Source organism: Pleurodeles waltl, chromosome 3_1 (genome assembly GCF_031143425.1).
Source record: "Pleurodeles waltl isolate 20211129_DDA chromosome 3_1, aPleWal1.hap1.20221129, whole genome shotgun sequence".
NCBI classification, from domain to species: domain Eukaryota; kingdom Metazoa; phylum Chordata; class Amphibia; order Caudata; family Salamandridae; genus Pleurodeles; species Pleurodeles waltl.
Window position 1 is genome coordinate 138365841 of NC_090440.1, and position 16684 is coordinate 138382524.

Here is a 16684-nt window from a genome sequence, read left to right on the forward strand (position 1 = left end):
TCTGCTAGCCCTATAAACAACAGCCAACACATGTGGGCAAATGCAGATGCACTGCTGCCAGTCACAAAGAATTGTTATCATGTGACAGATCACCACATTTGGCCAGTAACAATAAATGGTCACAAATTGTGATTTTGCCACTGAAACTCTGTTCTGAGTCTTTGAATTCAAGCCTGGATTCTTCTGCAAAACAGATGCTGGCTCTTTTTATGATGACTAGTCCAATTATGTATTTTATGACATTATGAAGGCATTTAAAGATTTTTAACTTGGAATTACAACTAAAACATCTACAGAAGAATTTTAGAAGCAAGATTGTCCTTTCTACAAGACAATATCTGATCAAGAAATAATAATGATTGAATGAACTTTGATTTATTATGGACCTCATATTTATCTACCTCCAATACTAAAGTTTTTGCCAGTAGCAAATGCACTCCAGCTCAGAGTCGGAGTAAGTCCAGATCCACGCATGGCCAGCCACTGCTACGGCAACACCCTCCTCATAGAAACAGTTAGAGGCAGGAAATTAAAAAAGAATCCCATAGGAAATTAATTTATTTTTACATTTACAAAATATAACTATATTGTATTTTTTAAATAAAATATTATAATAACTTTTTAGTATAAAAAGAAATGGAACTTTCTTTTAAAAATAATTACATTCATTCAAATGAATTTCATACATAATTTGTTTTGTTGTTCGTAACACATAATAAATATGCATATTTTGTAGTAGGTGCGATTTTTTTAAATAAATCCTTAAAAAAATAATTTAATTTACTATATTTCAATTAATTAAATATTTAATTCAAAAGTATTTTAATAGTGCTGTTTCATTTAAAATAAATATATAAATTAAATTCATATTATTATTTAATATGTAAAATACTTTTACTACTTTTTTTAAAGTCTATTAAAGTTTTTTACAGTTTCCCTATAATTTATCAAAGGGAGATTTTATCTGAGATGGAAGAGGAGTGAAAAGGTAAAGATATTAACTATACACTTGTACATTTGGTGGATATGTAAGTTTGTAATAAATTTACACTCAGCACTGGTTAAATTTCAGACTGAACACATAGGCCCTTATTACGACCCTGGCGGAAGGTGATAAAGTGGCAGGAATACCGCCAACAGGCTGGCGGTAACTACTGCCAAATTATGACCATGGCGGTGATATCTCTGATAGATAGCCAATGTACCACACCGACCGCCAGGGCGGAAACAGCAGTCACCACGGGGGTAGCCACCTACAGCCAGGTGGAAGACAAAGTACCGCCCACCATATTATGACCCTGCAAACGGCCACCTTTTCCGGGGCGGTACCATTGACATCAAAAGGCTGGCGGAAACAGAGCTCAGACGTAAAAGGACGCACCATGGGAGACACAGGGAAGAACCACACCGCCATGGAACCAAAACTGCACGTCTTTCCGATGATCTTCTACGTTATGCTCCACCACGAACACCAATGCTGGCGAAGACGATGACGGTGAGTACAGCCACCTAGCACACAAGGGAGGGGGGAAGAAAATGAGAGAGACATACACACACACCAGACTCACACACACCATACACACAACCAGCTGCACCCAAAAAACAATGTATCCCCGTAAATAGGCTGAATAATCCAATAAGATCAACATCAAAATTAATAAGTCACTGTGGCAATGCAAAAGATATGTACAAATGTACAAAAAAGGGACACTGCCCAGTCCTCAGTTCACAGAAAGCACATGGCCACAGGGCAAAGTCCAAGGCCCCACTTGTTCCCTGCACCAATACGGAGAGAACACTACAGGGGCATCAGTTGGCAAATAGGCAGGCACCTCGGGGGGCACCTCAGCCAGATGCAGAAACAAGACCACTGGTTCTGGAGGGGGCAGCATGCCCTGTGCTTGGTCCTGGGGAGTGCAAGGCCACAGTCTCTCAGGTGGGTGACTTGCCCACTGGTTCTGGAGGGGGCAACATGCCCATTGCTCTGTCCTGTGGAGTGCAAGGCCACAGTCTCTCAGGTGGGTGACTTGCCCACTGCTTCTGGTGGGGGCAACATGCCCTGTGCTTGGTCCTAGGAAGTGCAATGCCAAAGTCTCTCAGGTGGGTGATTTGCCCACTGGTTCTGGTGAGGGCAAGCCGCACAGCAGCCCATGGAGGTTGGTGTCCGCCGGCAGTGACGGCAGCACTGTGGTGGTGTTAGTGGGAGGCTCCTGCTCAGCCCCTGCACACTCCGATGGCTGCACTGTGGTGGTGGTGGTTGTGGGAGGTTCCTGCTCAGCCCCTGCACCCTCCGATGGCTGCACTGTGGTGGGAGTGGTTGTGGGAGGCTCCCGCTCAGCCCCTGCATTCTCTGACGGCTGCACAACCACGGCTGGTGGTGTGGTGTCTATGACAGCTGCTGGTACAGGCTCCTTCCCCTTCTGGCTGGCTGGTGCAGGCTCCTTCCCCTTTTTGCTGGCTGATGCAGGCTCCTTCCCCTTTTTGCTGGCTGGTGCAGGCTCCTTCCCCTTCTGGCTGGCTGGTGCAGGCTCCTTCCCCTTGTTGCTGGCTGAACCAGGCTCCTTCCCCTTCTTGCTGGCTGGTGCAGGCTCCTTCACCTTCAGTATTTGTGGCCTGGAATCCCTTCCACCACAAGTTGGAGCTGATGAAACTGGGTCCGTGGACTGTTTGGCTGAGGTGCTTGGCTGGGTTCTTGATACCCTGGTCATACGTGCAGGAAGGGAGAGAGGGGTAGGGAAGAGGTCAGTGGTGGAAAGAAAAAGCTTTTTAGGGACATTGGGGCGGAAAGAGGGAGAGGAAATAGGAGTGGAGGATGAGGGAGTGGTTGTTGGAGGTGTTTGTCTGCTGGATGTGGGTGCAGGTGCATGGGTTGTATGCTCTTGTGAGGTGGATGGCTGTTGGATGTCTGAGTGCTTGTATTTGTGTACGTTAGGAGGGAGGACAGACACGATGGAAGAGGACACAGGAGACATGTGCATGGATGTTGTAGAAGTGTCTGCCAGTGAGGTGTATGTTCTGTTTGGTGTGGTGATGATGCAGGTAGTGGATGATGATGTAGTGCATGTAGGTGTGGGTGTGGACATAACGGGGTGGGAGGTGGAGGAGGAGGAGTAGGGGGAGACAGTGGAGATAGTGGATGTTGTTGTGTCTGCAACTGAATGGTGTTTGTGTCAGTGCCTGTGGGATGAGGTGTGGTGCTTGTGTTTGCCTGTGACACTCTTGGGTGTTTTCGTTTGGGCATGCTTATCTGGCTGTGTGCTTTGGATGGTTTGGGGTTGAGGAGAATGGGACTGGGAAGTCGAAGTTGGAGGAGGGACGGTTGAAACAGGGACAATGGCTGCCATCACAGAGGAGGCCAGAGCCTGGATCGATCTCTGTTGGGCTGCCAATCCACTGTGAATGCCCTCCAGGAATGAATTAGATGACTGCATCTGGGCTGCCGGCCCCTGGATGGCATTCACAATGGTTGATTGACCCACAGAGTTGGATCTCAAGCGATCAATAGCCTCCTCATTCAGGGCAGCAGGGCTTGCTGAGGCAGGGCCTAAGGTGCCTGGGGTGAAGGAGATGCCCACCCTCCTGGGTGAGCGGGCATGGAAAACTTGCTGAGGGGCTTCAGGGAGGGCGGTGCTGGTACAGGGGTGGTGGCTGTACAAAGGTGTCCGCCACCACCAGGGAGCTCCCATCAGAGGAGGTATCAGAGTCTGTATTGTCCCCTCCTGTCTCCGCTGTGGTGCTCCCCTCGCCCTCCGTCCCACTGGTGCCCCCAGCGTCACTAGACTCTGCCTCCAGGTCCTGTAGGATACAGATCCCTCCATCACCGGTGCCTCTGCTACTCCGCCAGATGATGCTCATGCACATAAGGACAGGATTACAAAACAAGAAAGGGGGGAGAGAGACAAAGGATACACTGGGTCAATAACTGCATCAACACCACAGTTGGCGTACCAAGCACCCTCACACACAGGGAACAGGCCTAAACACTATGCATTGCACTACCAGTGATATTGCTAGCCACCAAGCCATGAGGAGGATCACACACCGCCAACTGCAGCACACCTGGGACCCACGCAGCCCTGACCAGTAGTGGATGCTTACAAGCTAGGTAGCCAGCATTTCCCCTTTAGACCATTAGCCACCTGAGGACCTATCCTGCTATGTCTGGCCTGGCCTAGGGGCACCCATTGATACCCACCCACCACCCAGATACCAGCCCTCTAGCCTTTTCATTCAATGATGGCCACTGTATTCACCCCCTTGTGGCTGCTGTGATGCCCTCAAGCGCCCATCCAGCTCTGGATAGGCCACCACCTGTATGCAGGCTATCTGGGGTCAGGGTTTGTTGGGCACCCCTTCCTTGTTGGGAGGCCATCACACAGCTGGGCCTCTGTGGTTTTCAGTGCGCAGCATCTCAGGTCCTCCCACCTTTTGCAACAGTGGGTGCTCCACCTGCCATAGACCCCCAGGGTCTGCACCTCCTTGGCGATGGTGCACAATATACCCTTCTTTTGATGGGCCCTGACCTGCAGAGGCAATACAGACAGGAGAACACCATTAGACAAACAGTCCAGCCTGTAGCACGATTGTCCCAACATACCCGTTTCCATCACTATTGACACACACATAGCCCAGCACTCAACGTACCCAGCCAAGAGGACATCCCTCCCTCCTTACACAATGCATTCACACACACCTTCATGCCACATACATTGTGCCCACAATGTACTCACCTGTTGTTCTGGAGGCCCATACAGCAGTCCGTATTGGGGTAGGACCCCATCCACCAGTCGCTCCAACTCCTCAGAAACAAGTGAGGAATCAGATAGAAAATGGCGGTCACATCTGTGGCGGTGCATACCGTCACCACCGGCGTAGATCACTATTGGCCACTGTACCCCATAGGGCCCAATTTTAACCAATTAGGAATTGCACTGCGGTTCCCAACCGCCTCCACCCACGGTGCACAACGTCAGCGGCATTACCTCACTTCAACCTGTGCCTCCACACAGGACAGGCGGACGCCATTTCAGGGTGGGGGCAGGCCTATGGAATTATGCTGCTTCAGAGGAGAAATAGGCACATACTTGACAAATCACCCTGTCCCATAACATGTTTACAGATTGCAGACTACTATTGTGGCTCCATTATTCAGTTTGTGACAGCCTCCTCACTCTTTTGTCCCTTAGATTCCTACCGCTGCGGATAAATAGGAGATGGAGACATATCCCTGTGTACAGAACCCTGGTGGACTTAGCTACACTGGAGGTCAGGCACATAATACTCACCTATAGACTGGACAGGGCCCCAATCACAGAGCTGTGTGCCCAATTGGAGCCTGACCTGATATCTGCTATCCGTCATCCCACTGGGATCCCCCCTCTTGTGCAAGTGCTGTCAGTTCTCCATTTCCAGGCAACCCGTTTTTTCCAAGTGACATTGTGCTTGGCAGCAGGAATGTCACAGCCAATGTTCTCAATAGTGCTGACAAGAGTGTTGTCTGCCCTGATAAAACACATGTGCAGCTATATTGCATTCCCCCAGGTTGAGGATTTGGCCACTGTGAAGGCCGAGTTTTATCCAATGGGACATATCCCCACTGTAACTGGGGCAATTGACTGAACACATATTGCATTTGTCCACCCCCCCCTGCCAGAATGAACAAGTGTTCAGGAATCATAAGAGTTTCCACTCTATGAATGTGCAGATGGTGTGCCTGACGGACCAGTATATCTCCCACGTCAATGCTAAGTATCCTAGGTCGGTCCATGATGCCTTTGTCCTGAGGAATAGCAGCATTCCAAATGTGATGGCCCAACTACAGAGGCACAGGGTATGGCTAATAGGTGAGCCCTGATTCCCACCCAGTATATGTTGGTGTATGCCTATGTTGTTGGCCATATACGATAGTGTGTGGCTAAATGTTGTCCCTCAATATTTGCATGTGACTCTGGTTACCCAAACCTACCATGGCTGCTGACCCCTGTGAGGAATGCCAGGACAAGTGCAGAAGAACGTTTTAATGAGGCACATGGGTGAACCAGAAGGATCATTGAAAGGACCTTTGGCCTCCTTAAGGCCAGGTTCCGGTGTCTCCATCTAACAGGTGGATCCCCGTGCTACTCACCCAAGAAGGTCTGCCAGATAGTGGTGGCATGCTGCATGTTGCACTATCTGGCCCTTAGATGCCATGTCCCTTTTCTGCAGGAGGAAACTGGAGATGCCCCTGTGGCAGCAGTGGACCCTGTGGACAATGAGGATGATGAGGCAGAGGATGAAGACAAAAGAACATACGTAATCCATCAGTACTTCCAATGACACACAAGTGAGGCAGTGCAACTTTACATTTCAATGACTTTGGTTGTATTCTGTGTGGCATTGGCATGCTGGTATTTCCCCCTTCTATGCCCACTTACTGTTACCTCAGACTATTCATTTTGCAGATGTTGGTGATTTGGCAAATACTGCTGGTGTGATCACAACAGCCAGCTACAGGTCATTAATTCTATGCTCATTCTATGTACAGTTCATTTGCAATGGTTGTACCTGTTTCAATCAATACATATTTAAAGTACATGACAAACTTGTAATTTATTTTTATCAAAGGGTGTTTATTGAAGTGCTCATATATAAAGGGGCAAGTGCAATGGGATGGGGCGATGATGGAAGAAAGTCCAGGGTATTGTTCCAGTCTGTTCGTAGCACAGGTGCATTGTCCAAGGGGACATAGGAAGGGGAGCAATGGCAGTTCAAGGTGGACAGAGAGACTGAGTGGGACACAAGGGAGACAATCAGGAGAGTCTCATTTCCTGGCAGGGGTCTTGACAAGTGTCTCTGGCTTCACTCTGGTTCACAGAGAACTGAGGGATGGTTCCCCTTTCTGCAGGGGGAGGGATGCTGGTGGCCTGTGAGTCCTGTGGCGGGCCTCCTGGCCACTAGTGGCAGCAGAAGTGGAAGGCTGTTCAGATGACTGGCTTGTGGCAGGGACCCGCTGGTGTGACACTGCCTTTCTCATAATGTTGTCCATGTCTGCCAGCACCCCTGCTAAGGAGATCAGGGTGTTGTTGATGGCCTGCAAGTCCTCCCTGATCCCCTGGTACTGTCCCTCCTGCAGCCGCCTATTCTCCTGCACGTTGTCTAGGATCTGGACCATCGTGTCCTGAGAATGTTGATAGGCTCCCAGGATCTCAGAGAGTGCCTCCTGGAGAGTCGGTTCCCTGGTCCTGTCCTCCCCCTGGCGCACAGCAGTCCTCTCAGTGTCCCTGGTGGCCTGTGCCTCTGTCCCCTGAACCGTGTGCCCACTGACCCCAGGTCCCTGATTGTCTTGTGTTTGAGGGGTTCCTGTACAGGTGGGCACACTGCTGATTGATGTGTCCTGGGGACAGAGGTTTGGGGATGCTGGGTGGGTGCTGTGGTCTTGGATACAGATGGGGGAGGATCTGTGGTGGTCTGTGACTAGGCTTGGGTAACCGGCTGTCCAGTGGTCCCTGATGAGCCAGGTAGATCCTCCAAATCCTGAAGACCAGAGTTACTGTCATCACTGTGGGCCTCTTCAGTTGGGGAACTAGATAGTGCTGGCACCTCCTCTCCGGTGACATTGGCTGTGGTACCTGTGGGGATGTCAATGATGTGCTATGTTTAATGTGTATGACATATTGTACATCCATGGCTTCCCCTCTATGGTTGGTGTTGCCATGATAGCTTTTACTTGTGTATGTTGGTGTATGGTGGGATTGTTAGTTCTCTATGCTGTGCATGCTTTAGTGATGAGTGTCCATGCAGGGCTGTGAGGGGTGTCCATACATTGGTACAGCATGCAGGGCTTGGCTTTGGGATTGAAGAGATGTGATGGAGGAGTGTGTGGGATGTAGTAGAGTTATGGGAGTGAGGGAGAGGGTATGTGATGACATGCAGGTATGGGGGGTGATAATAGTGGAGAGTTGACGTACAAGAGTCCAGTCCTCCTCCGACTCCGGCCAGGACCTCAGGATGCAGTATTGCCAAGACTTGCTCCTCCCATGCTGTGCTTGTGGGGGAGGAGGTAGGGGTCCACCGCCAGTCCTCTGTATAGCGAGCTAGTGTCTTGCTGCTATGGAACGTGCCTTCCCCTGTAGGTCGTTCCACTTCTTCCTGATGTCTTCCCTTGTTCTGGTGTGCTGTCCCACGGCGTTGACCTTGTCAATGATTCTCCGTCATAGTTCCACCTTCCTTGCTTTTGGTATTTGCTGCACCTGTGCTCCAAATAGCTGTGGCTCTACCCTGACAATTTCCTCCACCATGACCCTTTGTGGTGCCATGGGTGTTATGTAATGTCTGTTGCTGAGGGTGTGTTGGGTAATGTGTTGGAGTGTGTGTAGTGGGGTGCGTGAGGGATGTATGGGTGTATGTGGTGTGTGTATGTAGTTGTGTCATTCGTTTTGGTGTCAGTCTCTTACAAATGATGTGTATCGGTTTCAGGTGTGTGTTGTTTGAATTGTCCAAAGTGGTGTTGTTTTGTCTGTGGTTGTCCATTCAGAGCACAGCGGTATGTACCGCCAGTGGTTTACCGCCATTGAATGTCTGCCGTGGTGATTCGTAGGTCATAATGTGGTGGGTGTCGTTATGTTGTCGTAACTGTGTGGGTTTTGACACCACCAGTTTATCACTGACCTTTGGTCTGGTGGATTTGTATCTGTGGTTGAATTCTGTTGGATTGGTGTGTGTGTGTCATAATATGGTGAACGTATATATCTGCCGCTGCTGCGGTAAGTTGGCGACCGGCAGCAGGGCTGTTAGTGGGATTTACCACCAGGGTCACAATTAGGGCCCTCCTGTTACAGTGCAGATAATGACCTTTGAGAAAGAAGCTCATGCTTTTTCAATGAAGAATGTTTTGGGCAGTAACTCATTTATTGACCCAACACCCATATCAATATAACCTGACCCTTTTCTCTTAAATAGTGGTTTTGATTTTCTTTCTCATAGGGACACATTTAACAAAGACACTTTCGCAAAAAAGTACTTTTGTGACTTCATTTTGAAGTTGGAACTGTACTCCCATGGATATGAGGCGTTTATATGGCTGTTGTGGTCCTCACCATTCTAAAAGACACAGGTACAATGAGGTTACTGTGTCACTAGTGGGCATCTTTTTCTCTCCTGAGACTAAAAGCTATTCCTCATCTTGCCCTACAGCAGCAAACATCTTTGTGCTCTTTATCTTGACCCCTATTTTACAATGAATGCAGATGCTACAAATTTGAGTTGATATTCATGTGTTATGAATTATGATAATGAGTATTAAATGATTCTAAAATTGGGCACTGCTGCCTATTATTGAGGTTAATATTTTACTGATATATTTACAGATTTGCTGGATTATCTTGAATTGTAATTACTGTATATTTTGTCCACTGTCTTTCACAAAAAAATAATAACCCAACAGTACTAATCATATCAATAAAATACTGTTAAAAATTGGGGCCCTAATTACACGTTTGGTAGGTGGAAAAAGCTGCCTGCCAAAAACTCCCGCAGTCAGGAGACTGCACATGAGTTTCCTGCTGGGTCAACGGGCGTAAACACAGTTTCCGCCCGCTGGCCCAGCTAGAAATGCACAACAACATTGATGCTGGCACATAATGGAGCCGTTGGCAATGCTGTTGTATGTCAGGTGCAAAGCAGAGAGCGATTTGCGAGATGGGCAGGCCAGTCGAGCCCCCGCCCTGCCCATGCCAAGTGCATGGGCAATGCGGCCCCCGTCTCTGCTAGCCTTAACATGGGGGGTTAAACCACCATGTAAATGCCAGCGTAGAGAGGGGTCGTAATCTTGAGGGCAGTGCTGCTTGCAGAACTGCCCTGGTCGATTGGGACCACCGGAATTGAGCGGCAAAAAGTGGCAGTGCCGGTGGTCCGACCGTTGCGGTAACACCACAGTCATAATGTTATGGTCGGACTGCCACTTTGGTGGTCCAGAGACTGTCAGTGTCATAATGAGGGCTTGGGTCTCTAGTTGGTAGAAGTATGCACCCTGTCCGAGTGGGGACCACAATCTTAGTCTGGATAAGTCAGATACACACCCTAAATTAACCTGTGCTCACCCTCTGGTAGCTTGGCACAGAGCAGTCAGGCTTAACTTAAAGGGCAATGTGTAAAATATTTGTGCAACACTTAAATTACAGTAGCAGAGTGAAAACACCACAGAAAGACCCCACAGCAGTTTAACAAAATAGAGAATATTTATCTGAGTAAAACAAGACCAACATGACAAAAATCGAATGAGTAAATCCCAAGATATGAATTTTTAAAGAGTAAAACCAAAAACAGTGCTTTGATGTCAATAGTGTTACAAAGTTACTTGAGGTCGTACTGAGGTATGTCCAAAATTCAGGCCAACTGTGATGGAAGGCAGGGTGGCTGCAGGACTCATGCAGAATCTGTTGAAAAAGTTCTTGGCTTGAGCATTCGTCGGGGTGAAGGCTTGATGCGTCAATTCCGATCTACGCTCTTGGGTAGGGGCTTTGTCATTAAGCCTGGTAGTTTGGTCCCTCATCATCATCATCGAGCCCTTTTGAGATGTATGTGATGTGTCGTAATCGAGTCATGCAGCAATATCATTGGATCGGTGCTGCATCGCCATCGTCAAACCTCACAGTCAAGTCCCGCATCGTCATTGAATAGGCAATGCATCTGCATCTGAGTGCACTGCGTTGGTTCCGAGTGGCACAATGGCTTCAATTACCACTTTTTCTAAGGCACAGAACTGGAGGGGGGCACATCAGGCAAGGGTAGGACTCACAGATGGCAGAGTCCAGCAGCACCAGCAGAGTTGCAGGCCGTCTTTGATGTACCTAAGGCTGCATAAATATGAGGCAGGCCAACACGCCCTTGAAAAATCTTGGGTTCAAGGATGTAGAGAACAAGTCCTTCTAACTCCAGGCCAGGAGCTGCGGGCAGCAGGCCAACACAGCAAAGCCAGTAGAAAAGTGGCAGCCACTCCTACAGCATAGCACACAGACACTCTACAAGGGGGTATGCAGCCTTTGTGTGCTAAGAGGCACAGTCCTATTCAGGTGAAGCAGCTTGTCCCTCCCATCAAGCCCAGGAAGACCCGCCAGCCTGGTGATGGCACATCAGGCTGCAAATGTCAAACTCAAGCTCCCTAGAGGGAATACACAAAGCCTAGCTGACATCCACACATGTATGAATCCAGAGACAGGCAGGACACAGAATGGCTCAAGTAACAAAGTTGAAACTGTCTAATAGTTGCATTTTCAGACTTACCATTTAAAATCATACTCCATCATAAGTTGTGATTTTAAATTGTGAGTCCAGAGACACCAAACTCCAAATTTCTATCTTTTCCTAATTGGACGTTATACCTAAAAGTTGCTTCTAGGTAACCCCAAATGTTAACCTATAGGAGAGATAGCCCTTACAGTAGTGAAAAATTAATTTGATAGCTTTTTACTACCTGGACATGTTAAACTTATAAGTACATGTCCAATATTTTAAATACACTGACCCCTGCCCTTAGGGCTAACCAGGGACTATCTTAGAAGTGACCCATATGTAATAAAAAAGGTGGGTTTGGACCTGGCAAGTGGGTGTACTTGCCAGGTTGAAATGGCAGTTAAACTGCACACATAGGCTCTGCAGTGGCAGGCCTGAGACATATGTGAAGGGCTACTGTAGTGGCCTCTGTAGTGGGTGGCACAATCCGTGTTGCAGGCACAATAGTATACACAGTGCACTTCACTAAGGACCTACAAGTAAATGAAATATACCAATTGTAGATAATGCAATGATACCATGATTAGAGTAAAGAGCACCTGTACTTTAGCACTGGCCAGCAGAATCCTAAGGCCAGCAAAAATAAGATTAGAAACACCAGAGATCAGAAGAAAAAAGTTAGGGGAAACCACACCAAGGATGCCAGGTCTAACGAACACAAACACACAAAACACATCATAACACACTATGCAACTACAAAACAAATCACAATCCATTAACAGAGAGAAACACAACACACAAATAGCCTAGGACACCACAATACAGAGCACATCATTTAATGAACCATACTTCTCCAAATATTCAAATTCATGTTAGTCCAGCTATGTGTTTGTGGCTATCTATAAAACAATGCCCAGAATCCGGTCTCAAGATCAAAGAGCCTTTTGTGACGTCATCCACAATCAGATCTCCAGATGCTCTTCTGCCTCAAATACATTGCTCTTCATAACTTCTGGCATAAGCAATGGATTTCACCATAAAAGAATTATCTCATGATGTATGTAGATGCACAATACTTTTGCCACATAGCAGTGCTTTCATATAAGGGTTAGCATACATGAAAAGTGGGTTTTCTTAAAAAAAAAACTAGGATGGCCGATATTAAAAACATAACCTCCAATATATTGTAACATATAGAATGATCACTAAAAAGTGGAAACAACATTTTTTTCAGTTCCCTTTGAAAAATGGGGGCAAGAAATGTAACCTATCGTGTTGTGGTAAAAGTGGGTTTAACCAAGGAACAAAAAATGTGGTGTGATGTGCTATTGAAAATTCTTGGCAATTAATCTCTGTAACTGAAATGCCCTGTCTCAAAAATATGAAAACGAGGTAAACGTGTCTGATTATTATCAATTTGCCCTTATTTGTCTTATTCACAAAAGAAATATATTGCATAGAAATTTTCCATAGACGTATAAGATAATATAATATTGATAACAGTCTTGTGATAAGTAATGAAAGAACAAGATAAAAGAATTATTGATTCAGTCTAAATACTTGCTGAATAGCCTCCATAATCCTTTGACTGTGTATCATGCATAGACTGGTTTACATTTTTTTGGAAGTGCATATATTGCCAGTATTCAATAAAAAAAACACAGAGGAAGAAAATCAAATACAACAAAAAATAAAAACAACACCACACACCGACACATTATAATACACAATAACAATGTAGTACAATACACAATACAACCAAATACGGAAACAGCCTAAATACAATGACCCCTAACACATCAACATATAAAAGCACACTAGTGGACATAGACAGAAGCAGATTGAGGAGGTTTAAAAAAGAAATTGAATTATTAAATTGTCCAGATAATACCAAAAAGAGTTACAACATTTTGGAGGAGACACTAGATAAAATATCAGGATGAATTGTAGGATAAGAAAAGGATCACATTTCTTAGTGAGGAGAGAGATTATAAATGTGGGAGAATCGCTCCATATGCCAAGAAATTTCATAATACCTTTAAAAAGGATCAGTGAGAGAAGCAAGCTGTTAGAGGAGATGGTAACATGAGTGGTTTATCAAGCTTAGGGGCTAGTAGTAGTGTCTGATTTGGGCAACCCTTCCACCTCTAATCAAATTAAGGTCGTGAGATCTTCTTATTTTTTAAGGGGGCTAAAACGAGTTAGGATGCTGCAAATGCAGCCTTCAGCAAAAGAAATAGTGAGGTAGATGCAAGGAGAAAGTGAAAAAGGGGGCGGAGGGGAAGACAATTGAGATCTATGTGCAGAAATAAGTGACAAAGAGGAGGTCAAAACCAGAGCTCAACATATCAAATAAATGAGGAAATAGAAACATTGGTTGTCAACATTTCTGATAGATCATTGACAGACATTTGAACCAAAGGTCTCAATAAAGGTCTTACTTTTTGCTACACTGAACAAATGGGATAATTTATAGACTCTTGTAAGATTTACATATAAATTGAAATTAAAAACAAAATTCCCCAAAAAACAGTTTTGAGGACACATTTTACTATACAAAAGATGTAAACTCCTTAACTATCAGACAGCTAGTCGTCATATCAATAAAATGAGTCTGGAATATGATCAGGAATGTGACATAGAAGATTTGGCTTGCCAATTGGCTATAGATTCAGGTGTTTTAATGGGAAGTGGTTTGAAATCAAAATCAAAATGCTTACCTCCTGCTCAAACTGATAATATGATTGATGTTTTTCAAAAATTAGTCATGAAAGATTTGGAGTCACAATGTCAAGATTTTCATGAGTTTATTTAAAAAAAAGAGAATTTGATGATTTGCTTAGTCTGAAGGCAGACAAGTCTATTATTATCAGACAAGCAGACAAAGGTGGAAATATGATGATTATGAACTTTAAAGATTATAACACTGAAGCATACCTCTGATTAAATTATATCTTGAACTTTACTAGGGTTGAAAGGTCCACCTTAGAGATGTCCAGACATATCCTTAATTTAAAAATATCCATGTATCTTGGTAAACAACTACTCAACAGTGATGAACTCAACTGTCTATATGTTGATAACACCCATTATTTACTTTTTACCAACATTATTTAAAGGATGTAAAATGCCACCTGTGTGTCTGATCTTTGCAGATCATGTCTGAAAATTAATTCCACATAAAAGATAGCCTGTGAGGGTTTTCGATTTGCTCCCTCTTATGAAACCTTTTTATGGGGTATCTGTGAGAGGGAGCATGCCTGGACAGGAATATGGGAAGACAGTGAAATATTGGTGCACTAGGGATGCTACATTGATGATATGATCATTATTTGGAAAGGTGCCAGTGAGGAATTGAAGGTGCTTCATGAGCATCTTAACATTAGTAGATTCAGTGTTACTTTGTGTTTGATATACAGCAAAACTAAGAGAGTTTTCTTGTATTTAGAACTCTACGACAATGGGGGCGTGGTCAACATGGTGGCCGGAGCGGACGTGTGAGAGCGAGCTCCGCTCACGGCCCACCAATTATCTGCAAAATCCTGGTGTCCCTGCAGCCGTCTGAAATCCAAAATAGGCTGCAAGGGGCCCCCGAACCCCGGTCGTTAACCCACCCGAAGATCGGGACAATTGAAGCAGGCGGAGCGGCACCGCGTTGGGACAGAGCTACAGTGGAGGAGGCGTTCCTCCCTTGGCGGGACCCGGCACCGCGCCCCGCGAGGAGGCCGCGAGAAGCTGCACTGAGCAGCGGATCGGAGCGGCGCTGGGAGGACGCATCCCTCTCCTCCCAAGCAGGTACGACTCCGACCCCGCTGCCCGGATGACACCCGCGGTGGGCCCTGCGCGCGGACCGGGCTGAGGACGAGGAGGCCTCCCCCCCGACGAGGCCCAGCGCTGCAAATAACACGGCGAACCGCAGTGGGGAGCTGAACCGGAGCGAAGACCCCCCCTCTCTCACCAGCACGCGGGGGTCAAACTATATACACGGCAGTACACGCACCACAGCACCGTAATCGAGACGCAGCAGGGGGAAGACAGAGGCTAACTTTCCCGGCGATGTGCACGACTCCCGGGTAGGACGGCGGAACGGAGTCGATGAAGGGTGGAAAATAGAAAGTTATAAACAGCACAGACACCTCCCCTACGGGAGCTAATCACAGGAAAAGTGATCAGAAGTACACCTGGAGAAGGAACGACATCTCCAGCAAATTGAACACTGCACACCGGGGCAAGAGGACGTAAAAAAGGCCATTCCCCACTGCTGCAAAGACTTCCAGACAAGCAACGCACAGAAAGGTAAAGACCACTGAAGCGCAAATAGGGTGCATGGTGAAGACAAGAACAGACTAAAGGCAGTAAAAGGGGGAGCAGCAGAGCAAGCAAAGGCGAAATCGGACGCACGCAAATATGGGCAAAACCAAACCTCCGAAGATGCACTCCAATGCTGAAACTGAGGCAAACTCCCTCGAAGGAGAAACAGGGACTCAAACGGACACTCTGCAAAAAATGGCCGGAGCCTTGGCCGCCCACTCAGCACAATTCGACAAAGTATTGCAGGCGGTACTAGAAACAAAGACCTCACTAGAGGGAAAAATAGATTCAGTGGTACTGGAAGTTAATCTCCTCCGCACGGATCAACGGAAATTGATACAAAGAATCACTATAACTGAAACAGAACTCGAATCGGCCTTCCCAACAATAACAGAGTTAAAGGCCCAAATCCAACAAATGGAAAGCGACATAACCGCATTACAATGCAGAGCTGAAGACGCCGAGAGTCGCTCACGCAGAAATAACGTAAGGTTCCTGGGGGTCCCGGAACGCGCAGAACTTCCGAATGCTGAACACTACCTGGAAAAATGGCTAAGTGACATGATGCTATCTCAAGCCACACCACAAACACTAGTAATAGAACGCGCACACAGGATTCCGGGTGGACCACCTCGCCCAGGCGCCCCACCCCGTCCACTAATAGCTAGGTTCCTGAACTACAGGGACCGTGACCTAGTTCTGCAAAGCTTCCGTAACAAACGCCCGGTCCGCATGGAAAATGTCGAGATAACAGCATACCCTGATTTCACGATAGAAGTCCAGCGCAAACGTGCCACCTTCACCAAAGTAAAACAGGTACTACGTGACAAAAATATTGCTTACTCTCTCATGTTCCCGGCTAGGTTGAGAGTAATAGATGGTGACAGGACTCTCTTCTTCCCGTCAGCGGAAGACACGTGGACATGGCTACATGCCAAAGGCCTGGTTGATCCAGTGACGGAACTCGAAGGGCATGGTGAGTGGTTGGTTCAACGATCTGGAAGAAAGAAAAAAGCCAGCTCCAGGATCCAAACTAGACCATCAAAATCACAGGCTGCAGATGCGCAGGCACAGGTCCTCAAAGCAGCAACAAAATTTGCATCATCGCAATCGCCGATTAGAGCTGAAAATATAGACTTAGGGGGTCATTCTGAGTCTGGCGGGC